The following is a 24,007-nucleotide window of genomic DNA, read 5'->3' as shown; positions in this document are numbered from 1 at the left end:
TATGGTAGATGCCTAATATAGCCATGCTTTTAAAAAATAACTTGGTAGGTATTCTTTTAGAGAGAGGTTTGACTCATATTTACTCAAAAATACCTTAGGAGTTAGTATAGTGACTAAAATTACATTAAATTTATTGAACTAATTAATCCCAGCACTTTTAAATCTATAATATTTAAATGATGCCCTACAAACTAAAGTTTTGCAAGAAATATAAAATCAAACTTTGAAGTAGAATTGTTTCTTGTCCCCAAATTCTATCTTCCTTTCTTCTTTTACTTTTACTTAAAGATGCCCCTTAAATATACATGAATTGCAAAGCTTGTAGATGTTTTCATGAAACAGCCTACACATAATTATAAGACGACATAATCTATTTCTATATGTATCTTTTTTAGCAGCTAGAATTATTCAGCGAAGTATTTTACGGGTTATGTATGTGTTCAACTGCTTTCCTTTAAAAATCTATTTTTTCCTTCATTTAAAGGAAGTAAAGAGAAAATTGATACTTTTCAGGATTGTATCTGAAAGATCATGATATACCAAACCTTTTCTGGAGCCTTTTTTTCTGACTTTCATCACCAGCAATGTTGAATAACTAAGCACTTTTGCATTTACATTTGACAACCAGGATTTAATTAAACACAGTTCTCATCTCTTCAACTGCTCTTACCAAGCTGCAGAAGTTGAAGAGTGTTAACTGTTGACGATGGCAGTCCACCAAGTGGAAAATTATGCAAAGAAAATTGAGAAAGTAGGAAAAATGCCAGGCCTAGTGCCTTAGGGAAGGTGGAGAATATGAAAGTAAATACAGTACAGAATGTTTTGGTTATTGCTGTTGGCACTCTTCTTGATTATGTAATTGACTTTGTAAATTGATATATTACATGTTTGTTACTTATTATCAAATCACAGGAATAGGAAACAATTTTTTTCTTGAAAGAATGATGGCCCATTACACAAGTACCATCAAGAATGTATTTGGCTATGTAATTGGCCATGGTAGTAAATTGAGCTAATTTCAATGTAGGCTTGTAAAGCAATATCTATCTGTGATTACCAATAGTTAGAGCCAGAGTTTTAATATTATATTCACATATTTAACCTCATACACAGGGCCATTTCTTTCTCATACAATTAGAATTTTGCTAACTGGGACAATTACGTACCTTGTAAGCAGAATCTGGACTCATAGTTTAAATACTGTGAAACCATGGTATTCTACTGATACAAAAGTCCTACTGATACTCATAGTTTAAATACTATTAAACAATGGCTAATTTTTAAAAATTAAGTTAACTTATTTAGCAAACTTCTAAAAATCTTAATTATTGTTTCAAAATATACTTTTGATTCTTAAAATTATTAAGTATTCATTGACTGCAGAGATGCTGCAAAATACACAGTGACACAAAGTTGAAAAGGAAACATAGTCTTTGCCCTCAATGTGACTTCCAAATTAAAATGTTTAATTGAAAAGCATGTGTAGTGGTTTAAAAAGTGGCCTCTCTGCTTATAAGCAAACAAACATGTTTATGTCTCAGCTCCTGTGAATGTGACAATTTTTGGAAAAAGCGACTTTGTAGATAAAAAAAATTGAGATGAGATAATCATGGATTAGAGTGGGGCCTAAGTTTAATGACTTGTCCAAAGAACATGAGGGACACAGGAGAGAAGGGCATGCAAAGAAGAAAGCAAAGATTGGAGTTGTGCAGCCCCAAGCCAAGGAATTCCTAGAGCCACCAGGAGCTGTAAAAGGCAAGGAAGGAAAGTCCCCTGTAGTATTCAGAGGAAGCATGGCTCTGTCAACACCTTGATTTCAGGCTTCTGGTCTCCAGAATTGTGAGAAATTAAATATATGTTATTTTAGACCATGAAGTATGTAGTAATTTCTTATGACAGCCCTGGGAACACAGATTTTGGTACCAGAAAGTAGCATGCTTCTGTAACAAATTATCAGAAGGTATGGAAGTGCTTTGGAATTGGCTAATGGGTAGAGGCTGGAAGAATTTTGAGGCTTATGATAGAAAAAGCCTAGATCACCTTGACCAGAGTGTTGGTAGCAACACAGAATTTAAAGACATTGCTGGAGAGGTCTTAGAAAGAAACAAGAAAAGCATATTTGGAAATTAGAGGTAAGGCGATCCTTGCTATTAAGTGGAAGAAAGCAGATCAGTTGCTCTCTGCTGCTGAGTTCCAGAATGCAGAAGCTGTAAGCAACAGAACTGAATATTTTGCCAAGTAGCTCTCAAGTAGTGTTGAAAATAAAAATGAAGCCTAGTTTCTCTTTACTGCCTCTAGCAAAATGTAAGATGAAAGGAGGAAATTGAGGGAGAAATGTTAAGACGAGGAACCAGCACTGCATGATCTGGGACATTCTTGATCTGTCCAGATGGCAAAAGATGCTAAAGTTCAGTTATTGACTGTTGAAGTGTGCTCTATAGAGAGGGCCAAAGGTGTGGCTAGAAAACATTTGCTGAAGAGAATGGATATGTGATTCCTGTATTCATTCAGTCGTCTCAGTAGACTCCTGGAATAGGATAGGTGATTCAGAAATGATCTGTGAAGGACCCTCTTGTTTAGTGTCATGTATCTCTGTGAAATATAAAGGAGATCCATAAGAATTTGTAAGAATGTTGCATCAGGAGAAGTACTGTCCATTTGAGCTGAAGGAGACAGAGTCGGGATGAAGTAAAGGAAGGCTGTCAGATTTCTGGGATTGTACAAGCAGGAGTGAACTAACAGAGCTCCTTGGCTACAAACATAAGCTGTCCTTCAAAAAAAAAAAAGAATGAATGAATGAATGATTCCAATGGCAGAACTGCTGTGAACATAGGCCATCTGGGCTTGTGGGTCTGATGTAGCCAGTGCAGAGGCCGCATCTGACATGGATGGAGTAGAAGTCACTGGGGCTGAAGAAGAGGCAAGAAGGGACAGATGCAGAGGACAGAGCTGCTGTGAGCCAAGAGGGTGGAGCCTCGAGCCACAGAGGAATTATTCTCATGCCTTGAAACCTTGGAACATTCCTTGCTGGATTTCAAACTCTCTCAGTAACCTCTTTTTCCTTCCAATTTTTTCCTTTTGGAATTGGAATGCCTATTCAATGTTTGTTCCACCATGGAATTTTTTTTTTTTTTTTTTTTTTTTTTAAACAGAGTCTTGCTCTGTTGCCAGGCGCCAGGCGCCAGGCTGGAGTGCAGTGGTGCGATCCCGGCTCACTGCAACCTCAGCCTCCCGGGTTCAAGCAATTCTCCTGCCTCAGCCTCCTGAGAAGCTGGGACTACAGGCACATGACACCATGCCCAGCTAATTTTTGTATTTTAGTAGAGACGGGGTGTCACTATGTTGGCCAGGATGGCCTCGATCTCTTGATCTCGTGATTCACCCACCTTGGGCTCCCAAAGTGCTGGTATTACAGGCGTGAGCCACTGTGCCCAGCCCCCATTTTTGAAGAAGATAACGTGTGTTTTGGTTTCACGGATTTGCAAATGAAGAATGACTTTGCTCCAGGGTGGATTATACCCCAAGTCTCACCCATACCTGATTTAGATGGCTTTAAAATACAAGATAGGAAACTTCTAAAACTGATGATATTTAGATGAAATTTTGGACTTGGAGCTGATGCTGTAATGGGTTGAGATATTGGGGATGTTGGGACGGTGTGAATGTATTCTGCACATGGGGCAGATGTGAATTTGGGGGGCTAGAGGGCACCTACAACTTGAGTTGTGGTATCCTTCCCACTTTAATGAAAATGTTCTTGTTGAGATCATTACATAACTCTATCATGCCAAATTCAAAAAACATCTTTTTTCTTTAATGTTTGTCAGTTTTACGAGAAGAGTAGACCTAACTGATGACTCTCTGTTTTTCAATAATTTATATTATATTTATGTATACATTTTCTGATGAACAGAGTTGAAGAGAACTTAATGTGCCATGAAAAGAAGATACTCTTTTATTCATGGTACATGGTTATCCTTAATGTTTGCGAAGCTGTTCTCTATTTCAATTCATTTCCATCTACATATCTGAGAAAATCTCTATTTCTATTGTTAAAACAGGCATTTACTCACATATATCTTTTAAATGTTTGTAATTTTGAGAAATATGTGGTATCTGTGTGTATATTATTTAAATGCACAAAAAATGTATTGTGCTATGAGTTTATTCCATAGCATTGATTTTGGTTGTTTTACTTTTCTCGCCAACATTTTAAGATTTATCCATGTCGTTGAATATATTACTAATTTATTATCTTAAAATTATGTACTTTGTTCTAAATAATTTATCCATCTGTTTTCACTTTTCATATTTGTAATGAGCACCTAGGTTGCTTTCAAATTCTTACTACCACAAATACTGCTGTGATAAGCATCTCCACACTCCTTCCCTTATTATCTGTACACAGGTGTTTCTGGAATATATATCCAAGAGTGAGTTGCCTAACAAGATAAATGAAGAGATTTTGATTAAGAGTGTAATGAATCTATAGATAAATGCTGGAAGAATTTACCTTAAAAATATTGTGTTTAATCTGTGAACATGTTATGTATCTATCCTATAACTTAAATATTTTTTAATTTATCTCAATAATAACATGTAGTTTTTGGTAAAATGACTTATAGGTATTAGATTTATCTCTAGATATTAAATAATTTATGTGATAATATAAATTCTCTATTTTTAGAAATTTATTTTTGAAATTTTCTTTACTGTTACAGAGAAATAAAGTGGAAGATAGCCTCCACTGTTCCTATTTTACTGTAAGTATCTTGGAAGAAGGACTGGCTCTTCAATCCCTGTTGTATCCAGCACACTAAACAGGGTGCATATGCTAAATAAAATTTTGTTGAATAAATGAACAACAATTTTATAGGAGCACTTATATTTATACATTTAGAGAGCTTACTTCTGGGTTTTGTTTTTGTTTCTTCTTGGCAACAGCCTCCTCTCATTCTTTTTTTTTTTTTAAGATGGAGTCTTCCACCATCACACAGGCTAGAGTGCAATGGCGCAATCTTGGCTCACTGCAACCTCTGCCTCCCGGTTCAAGCAATTCTCCTGCCTCAACCTCCTGAGTAGCTGGGATTACAGGAACCTGGCATCACACCAGGCTGATTTTTTGTATTTTTAGTAGAGACAGGATTTCACTATTTTGGCCAAGCTAGTCTTGAACTCCTGACCCCCTGATCTGCCCGCCTTGGCCTCCCAAAGTGTTGGGATTACAGGAGTGAGCCAGCCTCCTCTCATTCTAAAATGGATATTATATGGCCCAAATGCATAATACTATATTATTTGACCACAAATTGTTAGTCTCCACTCTCAATACAAAAAGTCAATTATCTTCAATACTAAACACATGCCAAAAATATTACATTTATGAATTGTTCATAAGACAAAAGCACAAATAAGGTAACAAGTCTCAAAGTCTTATTTTCCCAACAAGGTACTTTTTTTCAACTAAAAGAAATGTACTGTTATGGTTTACACCTGTAAGAAAGTTCAACAAAAGGAATCTAATAACTTACCCAAATTTCCATTTGATTTTAATAAACATTTTCACATAATCTAAGAAATAGAAAATGCAAACAAATTTGTCATGGGCATTAAATTGAGGCAATTTCTATGTGCTGATTCAAATAAAAGATTTGGCCCCGTTCCTTCAGATGATGTATCTGCCAACCGTCAAATGTCAGCTAGATGAGGTTGGAGCAGAGGAGAGGAAGAGCAGACTGGAAAAGAGAGACTCCTTCTGCTTACACTGTCACCTTTCAGCACTACCCATGCACTGTTGTCAGGAACCATCAGTGCATTTGGTCTAACATTCAGTCCAATCCTACCATCTGGACAGTTCAGTACACTTCTGCTGATTTAAAATTCAATGTAATAAGAAGGTTTTTGTTTGATGAAAAGGTGAATCATTGCTATTCTTATTTCTAATATTCTTTATTTCTACAACAAATTAGTAAGCAGTAGTCAGCTTGCTTTCTAAGATATCTTTTAACCTTTCATTAGATAAAATATTTTTCTAATGAGAAGAGCTTCTTAATGGTATCATATCATTTGACTTAAGATTTTGGAGAATATTACCATTTATGGTTTTGTATGTTGTGTTTTCTTTGATAATTTCTAACCTGCAAATATTTTAATTTGTCAAAACTTCATTTTATTAACAAATGTGATGGAAATATGGCAAGCATTTCTGAAGTCAAACACATGATTAATGTTTCTCAAGACTTAGATATTTAGTAAAATAATACCTACAAAACATAAACTACATTTTAGATATAAATCTTACATGATTGGCAAAATTCCCAAGATTGTGATCTAAAAATTGTAAATAGACTCCTTTGATTACATTTGATAATATAATACTGTATAAACCAAAATGATTATTTCTATTTTAATAAGAGATTTGCCAGTGGAGAAATATCGATAGTAAAATACTTCTTTAAAGTTCAGCATTAGTCTTCTCTTAACACTACACATAGGACACATAAGAAATATTTGAAATCAATTACTTCTGGTTAGACAAAAATTTAGAACAGGAAAATGGACTTGCTATTTGAAATAGTTCTGAACTTATCAAATGTATGAAAATATAGTGAGACGCAAGGCAATATACAACTAACTTATTAAAATCTAGCGGCAATTTCTTGAGAAAGTGGTTATTGGCTTTTAATATTACAAAATATTTATTCTTAGATAACATTTTGTTGTTGTGATGCAGACAACTGTATCAACATACTTTCATCAAATAATATTAATTAATGAGTTCCTAAAGACAAATTCTAGACACTGTAGAAGATCTTAAATAATAAAATTACTTTTTGTTTTTTTTTTTTTTTGGTTTTACATTATGAAAACTCCATGAAGATGTGATCACTTCAAGTGTGAAGGAATTCACTGACTCTTTTCTCAAATGCGTTTGTGGATCATTTGGTAGGGTCTGAGGTAGAGCAGGAAGGCAACATAAATTCAAGTTCCTGGAGAGAGTGTCTAGAACAGAGAGCCCTGGCATCTAGAGGGTCCAGAAAATGGAAGACAGGAGTTTGGCAAGGTAGGTAAAGTAAGGTAAGTAATATTCTACATTTGGAATAGCAAGACATGAGTATAAACTATAGAGGAGGTCCAACGATTGGCTGCATCAATTATAAGAGCAAAAATATAAGTAGTCAAGAAGGAAGTAAAAAACAAGAAAATTATAGGAGACGGATAAACAAAGCAATGAGAATGGTAGAAGGAGGCTCAGACAGGAAGGGGCTTAGACAGGATTTCTATTACTCCTGGGCCTTAATGACACTGGGCAATATTTCTAATGTGAATTTTATTTATTAAAAAAAACATAGTTGTATTTTATTGTTTCTAAAATGACATGCTACTTCAGTAATTAGAAATTATATGAAATATTGTCATTTCCCACCATATACATAGCTTTTAGAGAACCACAGAGGAAGCTGAAAGAAGAGAATGTCCACTCAGTCAGCCAGATGTGTTCAATGGAAAGATAGTCTAATAGAAACATAGTGATATATGACAGCTAATTCACTCTCACTTTCAAAATAAACCCTTATATTTCATCCTTTGACATTTTTTTTTCATTTATATTTCTTCAGCTTTTCTCTATATTACACATTATGGGGATATGCTGAAACTAAAATTGGATACTACTATAATCTATATACATTATAATACATAGATTTACTATTAAATTAAAGGTTTTATAGTTCATTCATTTAATTTTTCTCTGGGTTCAGAAGTAACAAAGTTCAAAGTCATGTGCATATGTCTTTGAACTTAAGGTAGCTGTATAAATATCACATGTTCTTCCTGTTTGCAAATAAATGCTGGTAATTCAAACAAAATCTCAATACTTCTGAATTTTGCATACATCATTTACTCTTCAAAAGTGTCAAACTCAGTAATAGATTAGACATTTCAGAGTTAGAAAGATTGGCAGAAGCAGTTTTGAAAAAGAGCATCCAAGATTTAGGAATGTATTGGATCATGAGGAAAAAAACTAAGAAAAAATAATAAAGGTACCAGATTAAAAAGAGTTTTTGTTGTGATGGTGTTTGAAATTTCTCTATTTTTTTTTTTCTACAACTTCAGGCAAGATTCCTGTCTTCAAACCTAACCATATAAATATCTCTTCTATCTGAAAAGTATTTCAGAGCTTTTTTTGGAAATGTTCCAGTATTTTTAAAGTTTCGAACCTAAACATTTTGGACAATTTTACTTTATTTCTGAGACTTAGTTTGATTTTATTATGTTTCATTTTCATGGATAGGTACAATTTCTAGAGATACCTCAATAGATGTTTCTCCACATTCACTGCTTACCAATTACCAGGGATGTAGAGTTGATAAAAGGTACTTTCTTCTCCAATTGTCTGTGTTGTAATTATTCTACTATCACTATTAGAACAAGACTGTAAACTTGAGATTTCTTCTGAAGTGAGCCATTCAATATAGTGCTACTCAGCCATTTTATTGCGTGAAAACAAATAAGGACATTTGATCTCCTTTCCCAAAACATGCAATATGAGCTTTCTTGACCACAAATATGACTAACCAGTCATCCTAGTTAATATGTACTTTATGATATTCTTATATGAGTGAGAGAATAATCCATGTAGCTTGTACAATAGTTTTATCATAAGCAGTAAGTAAACTACAGCTGTTACTAATTTTATTCTGACTGGCATTTTCAAGTTCTACCTTTCCTTTCAAAAGTTTGTGTTTCTTGGTTTGTACTTATTTCCTGGAGCGCTCTGAGACACAACATACTTTTCTTTGCTGTTTAGTTTGCTTTTGGTTTGGTTCAATCAAATGAGAATTTAAGCACTCATGTTTCCAGTTTTTAAATACAAATATTTCCAGTAAAAATGATATTCATACAACAGAATCCAAATGAAATAAAAAGTATCTTTGGAATAACTAAAATTATCATGATGTTCATAAAAGAATAGAAAGGTGAACATTTCTAAGAAGGTTTTGGTAACAAAAATAACAAGCTAAGACTTGGCCTAGCAAATATTAAAACATAGTAAAAAGCTAGGATAATCATGGCATCATAGGGATGGCACAGAAATAGACATATTTATCAATGGAACAGAATTAAATCTAGAAACATTAAATACTATACAGGAACTAAAGAAAATTCACGGGGTATAGATCCATTGTTCTATAAATTGTGCTGAGCATCATTTACATTGACAAAAAAATAGATTAGACCATAATATACATTATGTACATATAATTTCTTGATGAGTTAAAGATGTGAAAAATGTAAAGAAGGCTAAAAGAAAATAGAAAAACTAAAATTTGAAGAGACTTCATATCTTGGTTTGCCCTAAGATATCAGAAACCATAAAGTGAAAAATATATACATGTATTTACATAAATATAAAAAACATGTATTGGCAAAAAGTTATAAAGAAATCAAAACAACATTTACAGGCCAAGAAAAAAATGATTGCAAACAAGTATTAAGTAAAGAATTGATCCCTCTAACATGCATAGTCCTCCTAAGATAATAAGAAATGTAGGTAGTCCATCTTTTATTTAAAAAGTCCAAGAAAAAAAGCATGTATTTCACTGAAATAAGTCCAGACAAAAACATAGGAACAGATTATTATTGGTTCTCAAAAAATAAAGTTAAGATAACAGATAATACATTCATTGGTTTAGCAAAACTAAAAATTAATGGCATCCATTGTTGGTTAAATTGTAAGTATGAGAATAAATACTATTATTACAAGTCTTTTGGAAATTAATTTTGTATTTAAATAGTAATAATTTAGTTTAAGACTATGTAAATTTAGTATTTAAATAATTTAAATAGTACTTATAGCACTTATCCTATTTCATACCATTTATTAAATACAAATAAAATTACCAGGATTAAAAGATAAATATTTCAAGATATTTATTATAGCATTGTTATTAATATTAAAGACTTGGAATAATCTGAATTTTTTTTCAATTGGGATGATTAAATGTCATTAAACTGATACCTTGATATAAATGTCACATTGATTAGTATGTGGTTATTACACAAATCAGGTTGACATGTGTTACTCTGAAAGAAAATATAAAATATATATTTTAGCAAAAGCAAATTATAAAATGTATATATATAGTGTGTGTACATGCACATGTGTACAGCAATTGCACATTTATAAATGTTGACATAATCTTTGTAAATGTCATATATGCAAAATTAATTGCATGAAAATTCTTGTCAAACTGCTAATAGTGCTTTTATTTGAGACTGGAAGAAGAAAAGAAAATTATTAATTTTATTTTACACACATCTACTTATCTTCAAATGTTTCAATGAATTTTTTTGTAAGGTAGATCACTGAAAAGCAACAAGTATTTCTACTTTTTCATTTCATTCAAATATAACTTGGATAGTACACTTTTAACAATGTTCTGAATGTTAATATTTGCTTTTTACTTATAAAAAAACTGATTTTCAGAACGGTTAAATGACATATACAATGACACATATCAGAAAGTGCTAGTGCCAAGACTCAAAACATTTGTGTCTCCAAGTTAATGTACTTTCCCATTTATCCCATTATTTCTTGACTGTGTGTGTATGTAAATGTGTGTGTGAATGTTGAATTTTTCAGACTGACATGATTGGGTAATTTGAATTGAATATACATTGATTCAGTTCATGTTTCTTAATGTGTAGACCAAGAAATTGAGTAAAAGTGTTAGATATCTCAGAGAATCACAAATGTGAGAGAAGTCATATTTGCTTAGCCACTTTTTTATTTTTTATTTTATTTTATTTTATTTTTTGTAGTCAAGAAAACCTGGAACCAAGAAGGGACAATTTTTCGGCTTAGCATAGTAGTAAAGAACAAGCACTTTGGATTCAGGCAGCTCTAGCATCAGTTTCCAACTGAGTCATTTATTAATAGTGGCATTCACTGTTAAATATCTCTAAACTACTATCAACCGTTCAAGCCAAAACACCAAAGATTTATCGTCTATTTTTTTCTTCCTTAAAACTTTACATCAAAACGATAATTAAGTCTTGCTAAAATGAGTTCCAGAATATCTGTAATTAGACTATGCTCTCAATATCTACTATAAATCCAAACCACAATTATATTTTGCTTCATCTATTGCAATATCTTCCCTAAAGTTTAACCCCTTTTCACTCTTGCCTTATCAAATTCATTCTCTGTAACACTGCCCTCTTTTTAAAATTTGCATAATATTAAGTCACTCTTCCTAAAAGACTTTTGTGGAGGATATGCTTTAGAAAAAAAATTACCTGCTTTACCATGATCCACAAAGCCCTCATGATCTGGTTCCCGCCTAAGGTCTGGCCTCATATCTCAAACCCACCCGTTAGTACAGGGTCCATATCATTTTATTAAAGTTGCTCAGGTTTTCAATTTCTCTCTTGATTCAGAGCCTTCCCCCTTTGCTTACCTGGGAGTCTTTTTCTTTTAGTCTTATAGCTGACACGTTCTTATTTAGGTCTTAGATAAAACCTTATTTTCTCATAGTTCTGGAGGTCAGAAATCTGACCTAAAGGGTTCACTACACTAAAATCAAGGTGGGCAAGGCTGCATTTCTTCTGGCCCTAGCAGAGAATCCATTCCCTTTTATTTTTTAGCATCTAGAAGCTATTCTGCCAACCACATTCTTGATCACTGACCTTGTTTTCTTCTCCAAGTCTTGCTAAAAACCATCCACTTTTTAAATTTTTCAAATATTGACTCATCTGTGCTAATATACTCTTTCTATCTTTTCTTTTAAGTCCTTGAACACTTTTTTTTTTTTTTTTGAGACGGAGTTTTGCTCGTTACCCAGGCTGGAGTGCAATGGCGTGATCTTGGCTCACTGCAACCTCCGCCTCCTGGGTTCAGGCAATTCTCCTGCCTCAACCTCCTGAGTAGCTGGGATTACAGGCATGCGCCACCATGCCCAGCTAATTTTTTGTATTTTTGGTAGAGACGGGGTTTCACCATGTTAACCAGGATGGTCTCGATCTCTTGACCTCGTGATCCACCCGCCTCGGTCTCCCAAAGTGCTGGGATTACAGGCGTGAGCCACCGCGCCCGGCCCTGAACACATTTTAAAGAACTGTTTAAAGGTTCTTGTCTGCTAATTCCAATATCTGGGTCCTTCTGGAGTCTGCTTATTTTTCTTTCCTATGAGAATATTCTCCTTTTTTTATACGTGTAGTAGAATTGTACGTGAACTTCAGTAGCATGTTTAGAGACTGGATTCGTTTATCTTTCTCTGAAAAATGTTGACATTCGTTCTAGAAGAAAGTGTTGGCTAGCGATTGACCTTGTACAACCCTAGTCTTACACTCCATGGGATGAGACTATTTGGGTTTTATCCTTATTTTCATTGTGAGTTCCTTACTACTGGCATATAAAGATTTTCTTTCTAAAGTGTATCCTTTCTGCAATTTCAACAGAAAGCTTAAGGTTTTTAATCTAATCTCTCTAACTTAGTGGGACTTGAACTCAACTACCCTGAGTTGAACTAGCAGTAGTTTGATTTAAGCTACCTTGAGACTGTCATACCTTATATGCCCAACCTTGCCAGTTGAGAGGTGACATAGAGGAGATCCTGGGCAGCAGCTCTAGCTGAGCTCTCAGCTAAGAATGAGCATCAATTTGACAACTATGTAAGTGAGGCTATTTTGGAAATAGATCTTCCAGTCCCATTAAAGGTCTTCCAGTCCCAGGTGACATTATATGGAGCAAAGATAATCTATTCCCACTGAGCCTTGCCCAACTTGTAGAATTTTGTTTTACCCTAACTGTTTTCATTAAAAACTATACCATTTCTGGTTTACATCTTTGGATTTATAATGTTTACAGATTTCTTTAATTGGAAGATTTCTATGCAATCTACCATTTTGACCTAATCTCCACCAATTTTATAGCCTGTTGGTAAAATCTTTCATATAAATTTTATATCTTTTTGTTATTTTTAAAATTCTACATTTCCGTTGAAAATATGGTGACTCAAGTGTAGCATTATTGATGTATTATTTGCATTCGAAGATGATTTTTAATCCAGACAAGGTCATTTTTCTAGCTGTAAGAATTGGATGAATTATTTGTTGTTTTATTTTCTGTGCTTCCAGATTTAAAATATAGACGTAATCTATTATAAAAATCCAGACCTATTTTCCTCATTGGATAATCTGCATGTCGAATTAAATGACAAAGTCAGATTCTACTACAGCTTAAGATGGTGTATAGGAAAGTTACTAACATTTGATTCTTTCTGATAAATTTAAATCTCTTTGAGGGCAAGGATCATGTTTTAGTTTTCATGTGTATCTCATGTCTATGCCATGAGACAATGACAAACATTTTCTTGTGTTTTGTACTTTTGCACAAGTAGATCCTTCTGCTTATAGTTTTCATATTCCTCCTCCCATGGCTAACTCCTATTCTTATTGAAGACCCAGTTAAAGGTATGCCCTTCATGGAATTTCTTCTCTATTTCTCAACTGCCCCCAACTGTGCATTCTGTAGGCCAGACTGAATGTTTCCTTCTACATGTTCTATTTTAGCCAAAGCACAGCTCAATCACTTAACTACATTGCCTTATAAGTGTCTGTCTGATAAAACAGAGAGATTATGTACACTCCTAGAAGTCACACAGTTACTCAATTTCAGGAGCAATATTCAAACCCAGAAATTTCAGCTCCAAAGTGTGAGCTTTTAATACTATGCTTAAGTACAGGCTTAATAACACTAAATGAATATGCATCAGAAGAGTATAAAGCATACTGCGAATGCTAAAACAGATATCATAGCTGCTAAGCTATCCTATTTTGTGCATTCATTTGTAATATTTAATATAAAAAGTTCTATTTATACAAGTAAACTGGATAAAACCACTTAATTTCTTCAGAGGTCTGTGGTAAATTTCCTTTGATATTTTTGGATGAGTAAATGAGTGTTTTAAATAATTTTTACCATTAAATTTAAGAAAGTATTTGCAACATGCTTTGCTTATTGAGACTAAATTTTACCATATCACTATTTTTTAATAATCAGTTACATTTGGATATACAGCATCTCGATATAAAAAAGTGGTTACATATTTGCAAATGCTTTCTTAAATATTATGTAAAAACAGCTTATTTTTTGAATGCGTAGATATAATTAACCAAACTAGGATTGAGACTAGAGCATCAATCAATTTTATAATTCACTGGAACAACTGCTTTTGTTTTGACCCTATATATAAATGCAAAATACCTAAATTTTAAAAATTTCATTGATTATATTTTTGTTTTAAAACTATATCTATAAATATTTGAGATTAACTTTTATGTATTTTTCCAATAGGATTTGTTTGGGAATGGCATATGTAAAAAAACATGTAAATGTATTCTTTAAGCTCATAAAAATTTAATAAGATAAACTTTTAAAAATACTGTCAAATACCCAGTTAAATAGATGTTAAATCGAATTTTTGCATCAGAAATATTCAGTAACTGAACAAACCAAGGCCTGAAAAAATGGCTTCCTACAGCACACACACAGAAAGTTAAATATAACCTTTTCTGCATACGAAGGTATTTCATTCCAGCCTTTCTAACTCCCTGTGCCTGGAAGTAATAATACTACATATCCCTAGGTTTATTTCACTTCCTTTTTTTCTCTTCTCAAACATTGTCATAAAAATAAATGAATATTGTTCCACTGTGCATGCTTTTTACACTCCTCATGATGAGAATGGATTCATGATAACCCATTTATTTTCTTTTCTTCTAACAATCTTTGCAGCAGGAATGAGATGCCTGAATTTTAATGCCTAATATGATCTTTGGAAGACTATAAACTTTTAATAGACTTTAAACATAAAGTGAGGGAAAAGATAAATAGCAGAAAAGTCTGTGGTTTGATCCCAGGAAATCCTGATTAATTGTCCTCAGATTGTGTCAGACCATCCAGAATATTTTCTGAAAACAATTGGTTCATTTTATTGCCAAATAAATTGTAATCGATGTTACCAACTTCTAACCAAATAAAAATCTAAATGAGTGAGAAGAGACACAAGAACATAATTTCCTTATGTGAGATAGCATCTAGGACATATCTCATTTTATTTCTTCTCTGTGCATTTATTCCTGTTAGTTTTGTGTGATAAGCACAACAGGTTTAAGATGACAAAGATTTTATTTCAGATTGTCCCTCCCTTTGAATCATTCTTGAGGAACCATAAATTAACATAAGATCAGAAATATTCAACATTGCCTTTCATATCTCGGGGCAAAATACTGACTACTTTTAATGGTGTACAAGCACAGAATTTAAGGCCTCCTTAAAAGGAACACTCTCTTCTGCAATATCATCGTTAGCAATGTTTCCTGTGTGATTTCAAATTTTTGTTCTCTATTCAAATGTTTTCAATAAAATTAGACATTTTAATATTTATAGCTCTTTATATAAATCAGTCTTGAAACCCTGAATGAAATGCACATGGGCTTTACAATCAGAAGAAAAAGAGAAAAGTACTTAGGCGTTAATACTGTGCAAAGGTTTAAATCACATATAATTTGTTAATATCCCTTTGACTTCTTTTTAAAAATAAAAAAATGAAAATTTTTATTACATAAAAGCAAAGCAAAAAACATATCTCTTAATGTGACAAAATACTATGAATTATTTTTCTAAAATTGTGTCTTCTCTAGAGCAGGGAAGAAAACAAAACAGTTAAAAAAATTAGTTGGTATTGCCACAATATACGCAACCCCCTGAGCTTTGCCTTTTAAATCAGCATTCTGCTGTTAAATAATAAAAGAAAAGTCCCATTATTTTCCCAGCTTCACTTTGCTTTAAGTGATTGATGTAGAATTTTACTGCCATCCAATGGCAGCCACCTAATATAGCTCAAGTAAATGTCTAAAGCTTTTTGATCAAATTGCAGTCTAGGGAATTTAACTTATGTAGTACACTCCGAACTTACATCAATACATCTCTGTTTGTTACACAGTGAGAAAGAAATATGACTACAGTTTCAATTTAGTGTTCGTTCTCCAAATTCAATTTAACAGTGAATTACTAATATTGCTGAACATAATTACCTAAATGAATAAATCAACCTAGGCTACTCACTAGAGAGAACATTAGAGCATAATATTAATTTTTGCATGCACCTCATCATATTAGTTTAAAAGGTTTCTTTTTACAACTAACAGTCTTTTCCTACCAGGCAAAATAGCCTTTATTAAAAGACTGTTCTCAGCTTTACTTCTGTTATTTGGAAAGCATTTGAATATTTTTACCTGCTACTGTACATCATATAATTTCTGATTAACATTAAATTGCATACTGTTTTAATTATAATCTTTCCTAAATGATTGAGTATTTAGATCATTTCTCAAAAAGGCAAAATAAAAATTATGTCTGATTGATATGAATGAGTTTGTGCTTAAAATATTCAAGCTTAGTTATTTAAAATTCTTGATTTGAGTTAGAAGAGTTGATAGGTAATAACCTAATTTTACTTTTCATTAACATTAACTAAAATATAATATATTTGAAATTATAGGTAATTGCTATGACAAAATTATTTTATTTCAATAAAACTTCATGAAAAGTATATTTTATGATTTATTTATATATAAATGACATTTTGCCAAAATATTAAGTTTAATTCAGTAATTAATTATTTTAAATACAGGAAAATTCAGATAAGCTATCTGGCCTATAATATGAAAAGTCTTTCCAATGTTATTTTATTCAGCTGAATTTTTAAGAGTGTGTGTGTGTGTGTGTGTGTGTGTGTGTGTAAAAATAGCCTCAGGCTTGAAATACATTTTGTACTCTTGAACATCTGAGACCAATAATTCAATGGAATTGAAACACAATAACATATTTATTTTAACTTATTTTAAATTAGAATATTTAATTCAAACTTTTTTTCAGTTAAAACCTCACATATTATTGTTTTTCTAAAAGATTCCCAAATTAAATCCAAAACATTTTCCTAGAAAAATTCAGACAAGTCTTCATACTGTGAAAGATTTTGTAAAGGAGCTTAAAACAATTGTAGGAATTTTGAATGGAAAGAGATAAACTGACCGTTTGCTGATGTTAGATGGAATTTAAAGACTAGATGTATACAGAATAAAGGAAGAGGTAGCCATGCCTTTGTGCCTATAGTAAATTTGATTTTTGTTTCACATATTTAAAATTTACACCATCATTTAAATCCTCCTTTCTAACCAGATGATTTTGGTGTAAGATCCTGGAATCTCAGTTTTAATAATGTTTATGAGAGAAGTCTAAATTTCACTTTGCCTCATCTCCTTTATTTATAGATTAGAAACTAAACCTCAAATAATGTCAATAGAAAAATCAGTTGCTTAGTTTGAGATAAACTAAATCTCATCAAAAGTTTAATTCTACCTGTACTATATTTTGTGATATATATTTAAATAGTATGAACTTATATACCATATATGCATATACATACTATAACATGTTGCTTTTAGGAAGTTGTATATTTGACCTCTTATTGTTAAATTTAAAAAATCAGTTTCCAGTTACAAACTATGTTTTAAAAGCCTCAATTATATTTTCTTCACTTAACTGATATTACTCTACAAATTATAAGTGAAGGATATTTTGCTTGGCTTCCAATCACCTTGTCTAATATGCACAATTAGTATTTTCTCCACCTACATGTGTATTCAAGCAATTAAAATAAAATGTAAACAGAATCTGAAATTTTACTACCTAAAACTCACTGTAAAAAAGAAATATTCATTGATATATTTCTTTTATCAATTCCTCTCATTTTCTTATCCAATGTAACAAATGAGGTAGGTTAATTTCTTTATTCTATGTAAACTATAGAGAGATTTTAAATATTTCAATTACCTGTTGTTGTAAAATGATTTGAGTTTCCTTTTTATTAACAAGAATATTAGGGAATATTTAATTATTATTTGCAATGTGTTCATTCACTATGACTTAGAGAATCATATCTTTTTAAATCTCAGATATTAAGAAATACAATAATTTCAACTCACTTTTTTTTTGCTTAATGTGACAAAAGACTGATAAGATAATTTGTATAGAAAAATGTTTAATGTTCTTATGACTGTTGTCAATATCAAAGCTACACACATCTATATTTCAAATTAAGTCTTAAATCTAACTTTAGGAAACACAAATTTTAATGTGAAACTAGTAAGAAGTTAATGTATGATAATTTTCTTGCTTATTAATGTTAATGCCTACCTTTGTGAAGTATATTTTGTGGTGCCTTTTTCAACATAGAGAATGAAGTAGGCAAAAAAAAAAAAAAAAAAAAAAATGCACCTATGCCAAAAGATAGAAATGGGTGATCTTCTAAGCTGTACATCTTTGATGAATATAATCAAAGACATATTTAAATGTTTGCTTTTTGATTGAATAAGCACCTCGTTGCCAAACCTATACTCTTATATTTGCATTAAATTTTAGAAAATTATTTGGAATGAATTCTGTTTACATTAAAGTTGTGATTAGTTACATCCTTCTGTTTGATTCCTTCCCTGAAAAAAAAATTAAACCATGGGTAACACAATTCCTATGCCATGACAGAAGTTCCCACAGCTTTCCAATTTCATCAGAAATGGAGAAACCCATTATGTTTCTGCAAGACAGCATTGCTGAAGGCTTATGCCAGCCGTCTAATAAAATGATAGCTATTTTGAGTTAAGCATACTAATATCAAATCCTATCAAATTTAAGAATTTCAGAAGCACGGAGCATGGTCTTTCTTCCCCCAAAGACAGCATCAAAATCTTATCAAGATAAAAGCAAAAACTTCTGATGAATATACACTACATGATTAAAACCGTAAGTCCCTATGGTTTAAACCTTGAAGACATTTTAATTATCTATTTAACATCTTGCTATTTCTGGAATTCTGACTGAGAATGTTTCTGACATGGTATTTCATGGAATGTCCTTCTCTCATACTGAGCCGCTTTTATACTCCAGATGTAAACACAAAAGCTTGCCTTTCATCTTTTTAAACTCCATCACATAAAAGGAAAGGTAAAAACCCTAAAGACCACTTTTTCAGTGAGTCTCCTGTATAGATTATATAGTCTCCTGTACAGATTATAAAACTAATACGTTTCTCTGAAATATGGAAATCTAACAATTTTTCTTAATTTTTTTGTACTTGTTTAAGAGTAAGTTTAACAATTCTTCATCATGATTGAAATTTATTTCTTTCAGAGGGAGAAGAAAGTGAACAGCAGTTTAGATATAATATATACTGAGCTGTTTGCTTCTTTCACAGGAATCGTCATTATTCAAAATTTCCACTCATTTCTAAATGCTATCAAAGTAACAAGATTATGCTTTAAAGTAAACTTTCCCTAAAATTCCAAAGTAGTATTTGCTAAATAAATTTCCACTTAAGACCATTTGTATCAGCTAAGCTTACTTTTGGCTAAACTAAATGCTATGAAAACCTTGGAAGAAAATGTTTAGTACCATGTAATTAAGGGAATTAGTATCACATTTTCAGGCACTTGACAATTAAATTATTCAGTTTTTACAAAGATAAAAGAAAGGAAAACAACTATGACCCATATTATATTGCTACGGTCTGATTTTTTTTTCACAGTTTTGTCATTTCTTTATATTCTTCACAGGTTTAGTTGTATGTCTCTATGTTTCTTTGTATATCTCTGAAAGATTAACTTATGGTTCTCTAATTATATATTCACTTTACTTTTGAAAAGATGAGTAGCATATCATGATGCATTTTATATTAGTATACATATCTCAAAATACACATAACTTTTGAACCTATAAAACGTTTTGTATTTGGTTAAAATGTAGGTAATGTCAAACAATATTTGTTTACAAAATGTGTCTGATTTATAATGGGATTTGGATAAGAAAAGATGCTTTCATTTGGGTTTGTCAACCTTATGGCCCTGATGGTTACTCATAGGAGACAGATTTTATCTTAGAAGGGGGTATTTGCTAACTAGGATTGAAAGCATCATGGTGGTGGCATGCTCCCATATTACCACTTGAAATTCATTGCTGGCTGATCTACAGAGCAGCTTTGATTGCAGTTTTACCAAGCCAGATTCCTGCTGTCCTGGCTGCAAGGTTTGTTTTCTTTTGTTTGTAGCAAGAGGGGAGGTAATGCTTGATTTTCTACTTGCCTCTAAACTTTAGAGCTTAATTTTGGCCTAAGAAAGAGGAGAATTTCTTAAAACTGAAGTGTTTCACTTAGCTATATGAAAGTGGGAAAAAAGAAAAAAAAACAGTCTTTGCTGTTTTCTTGTTCATTTTTCACCTATTAACTGCTGGATTGAAACTTTTTAAAATTTCCTGATAACCTGAATCAAAGTAAGTAAAGTTTCCGCATCTGGAAACTAAGAAAGGACTTTCACAAAAGAAAGTAAGACAGAAAAAGAAAATACGGAGGTTCTAATGTTACCATCAAATCAGCGCTACGTTTCTTGGCCTGTTATTCAAGACCCTTCTGCAACTGATTGGAGTTCCATTCTCTTTTCAGGGCTCAGTTCATGTCCCACTTCCTCTGTGATTTTCTGCACCTTTTCCTTATTTTATTTCCTCTGGCCTAAAGGAAATAATGTGGGGAATATAAACTATTGAGTAGATTTTGGAAGGAAATATTTAATTGCACAGTAATGCAGAAAACAATGTAAGCTCCGATAAAAATTATGTGTGTTAGATTATTAAGAAATTTGAATGAATGACAGTTTAAGGAGGATTGAGACTTTAAAGAACAATTAAAACTATGCTTTTATAACACACTGTCTCAGCCTCCCAAAGTGCTGGGATAACAGGTGTGTGCCACCACTAAAAACACAAAAATTAGCCTGGTGTGGTGGCACACACCTGTAGTCCCAGTTGCTTGGGTGGCTGAGGCAGGAGAATCGCTTGAACTCAGGAGGTAGAGGTTGCAGTGAGCCAAGATGGTGCAACTACACTCCATCCTGGGCAGCAGAGCAAGACTCCGTCTCAATAATAATAATAATAATAATAAATAACATGCTTGTATTTCATACTTTAGCGTGGCTTGCTTTTAAAAATAGATTACATTTTTTTACGTCAGATGAGATAATTTTCATATATTGTGCGTCAACCTGTTGATCTCTAAGTTCCCAATGTTCAGTACATGCTCAATAAACTGTTGAACAGACTAAGGAATGAATAAGACTAACTGTAATATTTAGAAAATTGGCAGAACTCAGTATAGCATACATCATTCTAGCAGCTCTTAATAATTCATACTAAAATATTAATGGGTTTTATTTATTGAAATAATTCATTGCAAATAATCTCATTCATTTCAGATACAACACTTAATTAGTTCAATAATAAAATTATTAGGATAGCGTATTATTTTACTAAATATAAGCTTTAGAAAGTAAAAATAGTTTCTGTCCTAATTTGTCTTTATAAAATGACTTAGTAGTAAAGGCATTCCTCCTTGCAGTTTTCTCTGTAAGAGGTTCCAAAAAGGGGGCGCATTAATAGTACACATTATAAATATTAGCTGACTGAATTTTTCAAAGATTAAATAAACACTAAGACATGCATGAAAATTTTACAAACAATTATTACTTATTCTTCATTAATCAGCAACAACATTGATAAGTTAATAGGCATAGTTTTCACCAGGTCAGCGGGTACTTGAGTTGAGTACTCATTGGGATTGATTACATGAAACCATGCCCAACTAAACCTTGAGAAAATGTACACATTATACATATATAAAAGCTAATGAATGGCCTACTTGGAGGTTATTTGACCTCTCTACTTAGCCGTCCCTTCATCCCTGTAAGAATATAAGGCAGGCCAAGTTCTCCTGGGATTTTGGGGGATAGTCTTTTTGTCCAGACTGGTTCATGTTTTCAGAATTTTTAATTTCTCAGGTCACTCATATGGCTCAGTGATTACGTCTTATCTGGAGTGGTTGTTCTGGGGCAGCAGTTCCCAGACTTTTTGGTACCAGGGACTGGTTTCATGAAAGACAATTTTTCCACCAGTTAGGGTGGGGTGGGGATGGTTTCAGGATGATTCAAGTACATTATATTTATTGTGCACTGTATTTCTATTATTATACCGTTGTAATATATAATGAAATAATCATATAACTCACAATAATGTAAAATCAGTGGGAGCCCTGAACTTGTTTCCCTGCAACTAGATAGTCCCATCTTGGAGTGACAGGACACAGTGACAGGTCATCAGGCATTAGATTCTCATAAGAAGTGCACAACCTAGATCCCTGGCATGTACAGTTCACAATGGTATTTGAGAATCTGACAGGAGGCAGTAATATGAGCTATGAGGAGTGGCTGGTTCCTAACAGGCCATGGACTGGTACCCTGGTCTAGGTTACCTGACTGAATGTCTAGAATTACCAAAGTGTTTAGGGTGGTTAGTGTATCTAGAACAGCATGTCCAGACAAGAAGGGGTTATCTATTGAAAGTGGTTAGTCTCTGCTGTAATCAGTCTGTTAAGCCTGGTTGACATATCTTATACTTTCTATCCAGACAGCACTTGGTGAATAAATATGAAATGATAACCATGTATACAAAATTAATTTTTCCCCAATGTTTCAGTTGGATTTGGTTTCATGTGATCACAGTATTCTGTCATAGAGTAGTCATAGACTACTATGCTAAGTTGAACCTTGGAGGAAACATGCATCACTGCTTTATATAACAAGAAAAATTGAAGTAAATTGTTTGTTTAATGTCTCCTAACTGCTAAAGCCACCAGGATACTTGCAGCTTGAAAGTTCATCATGGAGAGTATATATTTGAATCTCTCTATATTTATACACTATGAAAATGACTGCCATAATAATAACAACAGTAATATAAAACATTTCATTAAGCACTCACTGGAAATCAGGTGTCAAAAGTAGTCTCAGAGACAAAATCATTTAGAGAAGAAAATAAATTTATTTGCAGAAAAACTTTCATTGGAGTACAGGTTTTAACAGAACTTGCTCCAAAAATTAAATAAATGAAAATAGATTAGAAATTTAATTGATCAAATTTGTCATGTTTATGGTGGAAAATTAATAACTGTTTTGAATTATTATCAAATTATAACATATTCTACTATTTCTATACACCAACATTTCAAAGGTCAGGATAATCTCATTTTGTTAGGGAGTCAGTGACTTACAAGACACTCTCAAGGTTTGACTTAATTTGTGGATAGAACTAGACAAAATGACTCTGTGTTTTGTTTTTTCCTTTGTCATTGTTGTTTACCTTAGGGTACAAAGCATTTTTAAAATTTTCTCTTTTACAGAAAGTGATGTAAACCCTTATTCATTTAATGGAGCAAGGTGACGTGCTACCTTATTTCCTTGCAGACGTTGTGCTAGGCACCTTATTCACTTATCTCTAATAATAAGCCCATGATGTTCATAGGGCACTATTTACTCATTGAATTTACAATTACATGGGAGGTGGAATTTAATTTGAGTTAGTAATACATTAGGCTTAGTAAATAATTTAGTGAGCCCCTTGAGAATGATCCAAAATACCAGCACCCACTTGTATCATATGTATGGTCAATATTATTTTCTGTTAGAGATTCATGATGAGATTACGAAGAAATTAGAAACTAATTAAGCACATATAACTGAAGTTTTCACTCCCTAGTCCATTATATGCAGCCTATTACTCCTCCAGGAGCTTCTTAAACTTCACTTTAACAAGCTGAAAAGACATTATGAAGATAGATGTATCAACAGTTCTAATACATGTTTGCATATGATTAACAATGCAAGAATAAAGCACTCTCAGAACTACACTTGGTAGGACGTAGGACTTTTCTTTCTGAGATGTAGCTTCCATGCCTTTTAATTGGTGAATGATAACATAACTTTACATATTTTATTATTCTCAATATTTAAAAAATGGGTTAAGAAACAGTCTGAATTAAAATAGGAAATGGGCTGCATTAAGTCAGTT

The sequence above is a fragment of the Aotus nancymaae genome, unplaced genomic scaffold (genome assembly GCF_030222135.1).
Source record: "Aotus nancymaae isolate 86718 unplaced genomic scaffold, 86718_ANA_hifiasm-v0.15.2.pri h1tg000019l, whole genome shotgun sequence".
NCBI lineage: Eukaryota > Metazoa > Chordata > Mammalia > Primates > Aotidae > Aotus > Aotus nancymaae.
The sequence above is the reverse complement of the archived record's forward strand: the minus strand, read 5'-3'. Positions refer to the sequence as shown.